The following is an 8893-nucleotide window of genomic DNA, read 5'->3' as shown; positions in this document are numbered from 1 at the left end:
TGGGGTAGGATCGTCCTCCTGGCTCACGCATGGGCTGTCCGTGGGATTCAGTTCGCGATGGCTTTGGCTGGGAACCCTCGTCTTCCTTACCACGTGGGCCTGTCCCCGGGCGGCTCCCAGCCCCGGAGTAGAGTGGGCGAGTGCCTGGGTGAGAGATGGAGGGAAGAGGACAGCCCACGATGGTACCTGTGATGACTTTTCGTGACCTAATCTTGCAAGTGACAGTCATTGCTTTTGCTCTTGGTAGCCAGGAGTGTGCAGGCACCGTCATGCTCAAGGGGGCGGGGGGGGGGGGTGTCCCACAGGAGCGTGACTGCCAGGAGCCTGGGATGGGGGGGCCACTGTGGGCCACAAATCTCCTGACACCAGCTAAGGGGGAGGGCCCAGCTGTGCATCTCCACGGCTCAGACACCGTCCGTCACATGTACCAGCTCGGTGGCAATAGCAAAGCCCCGAAACGGTGCGCGTGTCCTCCGCACGTGCCGCAGACGGGACGGTGGCGTTCTGCGTAGTAGAACAAGAATGAAAAAGTTAAAAGGAATTGCATGTTTGGGTTCTTTGAGGAGCAGACGCTACAATGGGATTAGATCTCCCAAGATGTTTCCGGGGAGAGGACGCCTGAACAATGAAGGGGGGACAAGCCCCCGCACCTAAAGGGGACGTGACCCCTAATGAGGGAGGAGCGGGTAGGAAGAGGCTCCCATGCAGCACATTTCTAGAAAGGTTTGGCTAGGCTGTCGGGTGCCCTTGAGTCGAAGCTGCCCCTAAGCAGTCCCACGTCTCACAGCCGTGGACGGGCACCTGTCCCCTGCCAGGCCGGGCGGGAGCAGCACGGGCCAAGGGCACGTTCATGGCTCCTGGTTGAGTAGACGGGCCTGCGCACATCGGGGTGCATAAACCCTGCAGGCAAATGCTGGGTGCAAAGAGCAAGTCGTCAGAGGATACGAGCTGTATGTTGCCGCTCATGTGAAAGGTTAAAACCCTTTTAAGCTTGTGATGCACCGGCCATGGGTACAAGGTACAGTAGTAAAAGTAGAACAAGGAAGAAGGGAGGGAGCGTGGGACGGGGTAGGGTTACCAGTAGGACGCCTGGTTCTCGAGGATGCTGGTGGCACTACCCCCCCGCCCCGCCCGAGACAGGATGCAAGAACCCTATTCCTGGACGCAGCGGAGCCACGCTGTCCTGGGCCTCAGTCAAGCTGGGAGACACCTGCTGATGGTCTCCCGCAGGGCGGGGCCGAGCTGCCCCGGGTGATGGGGAGGCGGAGGGCTGCTGACACCCCCGGGAGGGAGCTGGTGGCTGAAGGACACAGACAGCCGTGAAAACGAGCCCACTAATCACAGAGGATGATGTGTGCAGCCCCAGAAGCCCATTCAAAGTAGAGCAGGGGCGGTGAGGTGGGAGGGCGGGGATACTGCTGGCTTGGGTTCTGAAGCCTGAATAGGAGTTTTCCCGGAGAAGAGCGTGGACAATGGCTGGCACTTACTTACCTCTGTGCCCGGCGCTGCTGTACGTGCCTCGCAGGGATCAACACTTTCAGCCCTTGCCGTGACCTGACGAGGTGGGTACTGTCGGGCCCCTATTTACAGGTAAGGAGGTCAAGGCTCATAAAAATTAAAAAAGCCTCTCGCATGGAGAAGGAGCGGGGAAGCCAGACTGAGTCCTCCCCTCCGCAGGTCAACTCCAGTGTCCGTGCCTAATCACGCCACGCTTCCTGGGGTGGGACGGTTGCGGCGACTCTCAGTGGGACCAGGAGGATCTGGGTCGGGACAATGGCACCTCCAGTAAATACCACGAAACCACAGTATAAGCACATTATTTGATCTTCAGTTCTCCTCCAGTTTTTCTCATTTGATAGAGGAGTCTCGGGTTTTTGTGTTTTTTTTTGGTAGGGGACTTTAATACCCCACTTTCTTTTCTTTTTGAAGATTGTATTTATTTATTCATGAGAGACACAGAGAAAGAGAGAGAGAGGCAGAGACCCAGGCAGAGGGAGAAGCAGGCTCCATGCGGGGAGCCTGACGTGGGACTCGATCCTGGGTCTCCAGGATCACGCCCGGGGCCGAAGGTGGTACTAAACCGCTGGACCACCCGGCCTGCCCGAGATGCTCAGTTTTGATGCTAGTATGTCTTGAACGCTCCGGACTACTTCCCAAATCTCCCTGGTAGAGATTCACACACACACACACACACACACACACAGAGGCAGACAGACAGACAGAGAAACAGGCAGACAGAAAAAAAGGGATGCAGGCGGCAAAATGTACAATGTTTCGTTAGGGTTGTGCTTTTATTTATGGTTATCTTTTTATAGCGAGAGTCTGGATCTACTTTCAAGGCAATGACATAGAATTTCCTTTTGAAGTAGGAAATGCTTGAGTCGAATAAAATGAGTCAATTCAAACACAACCATTAAGTCCGTAATAAAGGTTTGCTGCCCAGCATGTAGAGGAGGGGCCCTCTGAGCCCTGGCGAGTGGGGCGCGCTGCTCTCGTTGCCTCGTGTCCCCTGGAGTGTGGGGCGGTGGGGTGCTGCTTTCACCTCCTGCACGTGCTAGAGGGGAGCTTGGCCTCCCTTCTCACCCACCTGACCGACTCCTTGGGGTGTGAGGGCCTGTCCCGACGGCTTTCCCAGATCTGCACGTGCTGCCTCTGGACCCGGCCCCTTTCAACCTGTCACTTTTATTCCTCTGGCAGCCACAGGGTTAAAGAACAAACCTATATCCGTTAACCCACCTCGGGGCTCTGATGTGCTTTGCTCCATTAATAATTTAGTGAGGTGGACTGAATTGGATTGATTCTCCCCCAAATCAATACACAAATGATTATTGTTTCAGAGCCCTTCTGAGTGCTTCAGAAAGGCCGAGGGGAGCTTTTTGATTGAAAATTGGAACTGCGCTCATCATTCAAAATTACCGTGGAGAGGGTTATGTAAACCAAGGGGTGACCCGGTGCTAACATTTTTATTGCAATAAAAGTCTTCTTCTTCTTCTTCTTCTTCTTCTTCTTTTTTTTTTTGGAGTGGTGCTTTTACGACATACTTACCATCACTGTTCCAGGCCTATAATTTTAAAATTACTGCTCAATACTGAAGGCGAAATGATTTTACTGCCCCTGGTCTATTAAAGCTGTAAGAATCAGGACTTGGAGAGTGTCTGTGGCTACATGTGCTTGACCGCACCAAGCCTGGACTTGCTCTTCCCCCAGCACCCCCTGGCAGACCAAGGCTCTGGGGGTGGAGGGGGTTCAGCGGCAGCCGGGAGCCACACGAAATCCCAAGCAGCAGCCCACACTGGCTGCTTCACCCCATAGGGCGCAGGTGGAAATGTTGTCACAAACCCCACCTTTGCCACTTTATGTGGAGTAATTTTTTTTTTTTTTTTGCTATGGTAAAATATACTTAACACAGAATTTACCATTTTAACCACCCGCATCGTGTGGCTTTAAGTGGCATCAAGTACATTTTCACTGTTGGGCGGCCTTCGCCATGGTCCGTCTGAAACCGAAACTCTTGTGCCCATTAAACAGTAACTCCCCATTCATTCCTCACCCCAGCCCCTGGGAACCACTATTCTCCTTTTATCTCAATGAATTTGATCCCTCTAGGTGCCTCCGTAAGTGGAATTATTACTTGTCCTTTTGCCACTGGCTTATTTCACTCAGCGTAATGTCCTCAAGATACAACCACGCAATAGCACCTGTCAGAGTGTCCTTCCTTCCTAAGGCTGAATAATATATTCCATTGTGCGTGGATTCGCCACATCTTGTTTACCAGCCATCTGTCCGTGGACACTTGCGTGGCCTCCCATGACGCTGCTGTGAATCTGAGTGTGCAAGAATCTTCTGGAGCTCCTGCTTTCCGTTCTTTCGGGTAGATACTCAAACGTGGCATTGCTGGGTCCGTGGCGGTTCTATGTGCAACCTTTCGGGAAACTAGCCCACCTGTTTCCACGGCAGCTGCACCGTCACACATCCCCATCAGCGGCGTGCGAGGACTCTAACTTCACGGTCCCGCCAATACTTGTTTTCTCTCTCCCTTTTTTAGTGATAGCCATCCGAATGGATGGAAAGTGGTGTTTCACTGTGGTTTTGATATTTTTAGTATTTTTTTCTAAGCAGGCTCCCTGCAACGCCTGGCCTGAACTCAAAACCCCGAGATCAATAGCTGAGCTGAGATCAAGAGCGAGACGCTTAACTGACTGAGCCACCCAGGTGCCCCCTGATATTTTTAGTATTTTAAATTCAAATAAACTGTAACTCCCTTTCTCTAAAGCTATTTTTTGTCCTCTGAGCTCCTTTCCGGTCCTCCTGTCATCCCATTCCAAAAGTTGTATATGAGCTGCCATTCAGAAATCCCTCAGATGGGGGTTTTCATGCCACTTTCTACCTACGTGGCTGAGATTTTAAAATGTCATTTGAGAAACAGGGATTCTAATGTATGTGGGAGCAAAATAGTCATTTAGGAGCCGCTGTCCTGCGAGGCTCCTCTGGGGTCCCAGAAGGGATCTTAGATCGCACCCAAGGACAGTTTCTGTCCAAGGAGAGACTGGCTCAAAATACAGAAGCAACTGTCTTCTCATGGCTTGAGTGAGTAGCTGGCCTGGGGGGCTTGAGTGCTTCTCTCCAAGGGGGGCCTGAAGCCTGGGGGTCAGTCAGTATGTCCACATCCTGGAGAGGCTGCTCACAGGGCTGAGAACATCTCTCCAAGTGCTCTCTGGCTCTGTCTCCTGGCTATCCTCCTGGCACAACGAGGGAAGAGTAGAAATTAGCTCTGGGAAGAGTGGAAATGCTCCAAGGCCAGGACGAGTTGGGTGGAGGAGGGGGTGCTTGGAGAGGATGACAGGCAGAACTGGTCATCCCAGGGGATCATGAAGCTCAGGGTAAAAACCTTGAGGTCGGGTCTGGAGTATTTTCTGCAGGGGGCATGATCCATTTTGCACGCTGCAAATGTGAGCTGCTGACTGGGAGGCAGGGGGCCGTGCCGGAGGCTTCTTCGAGACCTAAGGGATCGGAGATAGATGATGGCTGGGACCAGGAAGGCGCCGTGGTGATGGAGAGAAGTGGCCGACTGAGATACATGGTAGGGGCTAGCTGTCAAGACTTAGTGATGCATTGTGGTTGGGGGGGGTCAGGGTGGGGGTCATTGACTCAGGAAATGATGTGACCGTGACCTGACCTGAGCGGGGCCCAAGGGGAAGGTGCAGACTGCAGCGCAAGAAGTGTCCGGGCTGGAGTGCAGTTTGGACAAAGAAGGGTTGGCCCTCCTGGAAGGCACCTGCAGTAAACCTGGATGAGGTGGTCATGAGCTTTGTTATACTTTTACTTGCCGAAGTCACCATTAGCCTTTGATCCCCAAGTAAATTCTAACTCTTTAAAATCAAGAAAGACAGTGACCGTCCAACTTGGCAACCGGTTGGCTAAGAGCGGGCTTGCATTTGTGTCTGGCCGCAGGCGAATGACGGAGGAAGCTCTGGGGAGCTTTCCAGCAGCCGTGGCGGCCTCTTCGTCTTGCAGGGTTCTTGGGGAATGTGGCTGTGAATGAGCATTGGCCGTGACCCCGTTCTTCTGGACAGAAGTTTCTTTTTTTTTTTTTTTTAATTTTTTTATTTATTCATGATAGGCACACAGTGAGAGAGAGAGAGGCAGAGACACAGGCAGAGGGAGAAGCAGGCTCCATGCACCGGGAGCCTGATATGGGATTCGATCCCGGATCTCCAGGATCGCGCCCTGGGCCAAAGGCAGGCGCCAAACCGCTGCGCCACCCAGGGATCCCTGGACAGAAGTTTCTGTGGGACAACTCTGCCCCTTCCCTGTCCTTACTCCTGGAGCAGATTGGCCGAAGGCCTCGGTGGCCGACACTCCGCATCTCATGAAACACACGTGAGTGTCAGCAGCTTTGCTTCCTCCTATCTCGGGAGACCTGCTTCCCGCCAGGAGGACCCTGAGCCCCTGCCTGGGCCCCCCCACCCTGTGCCTCCCTCATCTGCCCCTGCCGGCCTGCAAGTCCTTGGGGCCATTACTGACATCACCTTCTTTCCAGCACTAAATTCTCGACTAGTTGGAAGAGTTTGGGTGTGATGGAAAACTCCTGGTTACAACGGACGCTGGAGCTCATCAGGATGTTTGTTAAAAAGTTGCAGGGTCATTGAGGTGGGGTGTTGAGTCCCGCAGCAGACACTGGGCTGCCAGGAACCATTCCAGAAGTGGTTAGCTGGGTTGGGGGAGAGGACCAGGCGGGGGCTACACTGGGGAACCGAGTCGGAGCCCTGTCCCAGGTGGCAGCCTCTAGGGGGCACTAAACTAGAAATGGGGCACCAGGTAGCTATGATCTGGATGTGGGCAAGCAGTCGCTTTGTGCCAAAAAACTCATTAATTAAACCATGTCTTTAAAAGTTATTTTAAGGGCACTTGGGTGGCTTAGTCGGTTAAGCGGCTGCCTTCAGCTCAGGTCATGACCCCGGGATCCTGGGATCCAGCCTTGCATTGAGCCCCAGATCGAATCAGGCTCCTTGCTCAACGGGGGGTGGGGGGGTCTGCTTCTCCCTCTCCCTCTGCCCCTCCCACCCTCTCACACACACACAGACACACACACACACTCTCTCTCTCTCTCTCAAATAAATGAATAAACAATCTAAAAACAAATCTTAAAAAAAATAGAAGTTATTTAAAAAAACAAATGCAAAAAATCCACAATGAACAAAATATCAAAAGTTTAACTACAGATAGGTGGTGGCTGTTTGTTTTCGGATCCTGAACTATAGTGCAATGGAAACAGTTGTTTTTAACCAGTCCAAAGTTCCCAGGTAGCTGGGCTGTCCCCCTGCCATGCGGGTTTATGAGGGTTGACAAAGGGGTGTGGACAAATGGGGCAACTTTGTGAGCTTTTATTCATCTTTGCACTTAGTTAAAAATATGGGAGGGTATTTTGATAAATGTATGTAGGGGCTCACATCTTCCCTTTTGCCTCAGGCTCCCATAGGACCCCCCACAGCCTTGCTCTCCACCACGGATTCCTTTCACAGCTTGGGAAGACACGCGTCTGGAAAGCATCCTCAAGTGGAAATGCAACCGTGGACATTCCCTGCCAGTTCAGCAATTCTGCTGGACATTTTTGCCACCCGTAAATGCTCATTATTACGTGAGCGGTCCGCAGTCTTGGGGAAATTCTGAAGCCAGATTATTGTAGGCTGGTGCTCTTTACCATAAATGAGCCATTTATCTTGCTATTTGATTCTTAAATCGTGTGCTGCGTCTCTCAAGAAGAAGTTGGCTTTTGAAAAATCATCAGTGGAATTAGAAGAGAGACAACAGACACACTCGCAGAAAAACTACAAGGTGTTCCCCCTTCGCTTCTTAAAAATTAAAATCCAGTTGGCCTGCACCGTAAGGAGTTAGTGAGTTACTGGGTCTACACCTTTCACTGATGCCATTTCAGTTCCTCTTTGCCTTCTCTCCAAAAGGGAGGGTGTGGAAGGGAGTGGGGGTAACTGGAGAGAGCTCCCAGCCTCAGCTCAGGGCAGGCTGGGCCCAGAGGTCAAGACCCCTGTGACTTCGTTAGTGTCGGGGACGGAAGGCTGGCCCTGCCTGACTCTAAATGGCGTCCTCAGCTCTTCTCCGCGTCAGTCCCAGGTGACTGTCTCTTCTGGACCAGGCCCCCGGTTGACACCACTCCCAAGGGGCAGCTCCAAGCCGGAAAAGCAAGCCTCGCTTCCGTGCCCCAGGGCGTGACCCCAGCGGTCAGGTGGGCTCAGGGGTCCCCGGAAGGGGTGAATTTCCAGAGGCCTAAGCCGTTGCCCAGTATCTTCTCGCAAGCCTGGCTCCAAGGACGCATCTTGGGGATCCGCGGGGGGCCGGTGGGCTGGGGGGCAAAGGAGGGGCGAGGGTAGGGGGAGGCGGGAACAGGGCAACCTGGCGGAGTACGCAGGCCTGAGCCCTGCACTGCTTTGGTGGGGTCCTGCCCTCGGTACCCCCTGCCCCTCTCCGCGCACAGCGGCCTGGCGGGCTCCAGGGGTGGGGGGCAGGTGGTGGGCCCGGGCTGGGGGGGGCAGGTCGTGGGCTCGGGCTGGGGGGGGAGGAGGGGGCAGGTCGTGGGCCCGGGCTGGGGGGCGCTGGTCGTGGGCTGGGGGGGGGGCAGGTCGCGGGCTCAGGCGGTGGGGGGGCAGGTCTTGGGCCCGGGCTGGGGGGCGCTGGTCGTTGGCTGGGGGGGGCAGGTCGCGGGCTGGGGGGGGGGCAGGTCGTGGGCCCGGGCTGGGGGGGACAGGTCGTGGGCTCAGGCGGGGGGGGGGGCAGGTCGTGGGCCAGGGCTGGGGGGGCAGGTCGCGGGCTCGGGCTTGGGGGGGCAGGTCGTGGGCCAGGGCTGGGGGGGCAGGTCGTGGGCCCGGGCTCTGGGGGGGGCAGGTCGCGGGCTGGCGGGGGCAGGTGGTGCGCCCGGGCGGGGCTCCAGCGCGGGCTCGGGGGGGGGCGCGCCGGCGGGCGGCCGGTGGCTTGCGCGGAGCTGTCCAGCGCCGAGGCCCGCCCCGCCCGCGCCCCCCGCCCGCCGCCTCCCCCGCGCGGCCCGCGCCACTGCGGCTCGGCGGGCGCGTCACGTGGCTGTGGCGGCGCGGCCTCCGGGCTCCGGCTCCGGCTCCGGGCGGGCTCCGGGCGGGCGCGAGGACCCGCAGAGCCGCCGAGCACCGGGCGGGCGGGCGGGCGGGCTGCCGCGGGGCATGGGCGCGCGGGGGGCCCCGGGGCGCGGGCGGGCGGCGGCGGGGCGCCGGGGGCGCGGGGGCAGCGGCGGGCGGGGGGCCTCCCTGGCGGCCGCCGCTGAGCCCCCGCGGGGCCCGTGACGCCGCGGCCGATGTGGCCCCGCGCGCTGCCGGCCTGCACCGCCGCACGGAGCCGCCGCCGGAGCCGC

Source organism: Canis aureus, chromosome 1 (genome assembly GCF_053574225.1).
Source record: "Canis aureus isolate CA01 chromosome 1, VMU_Caureus_v.1.0, whole genome shotgun sequence".
In the NCBI taxonomy this organism is placed as follows: Eukaryota; Metazoa; Chordata; class Mammalia; order Carnivora; family Canidae; genus Canis; species Canis aureus.
The sequence above is the reverse complement of the archived record's forward strand: the minus strand, read 5'-3'. Positions refer to the sequence as shown.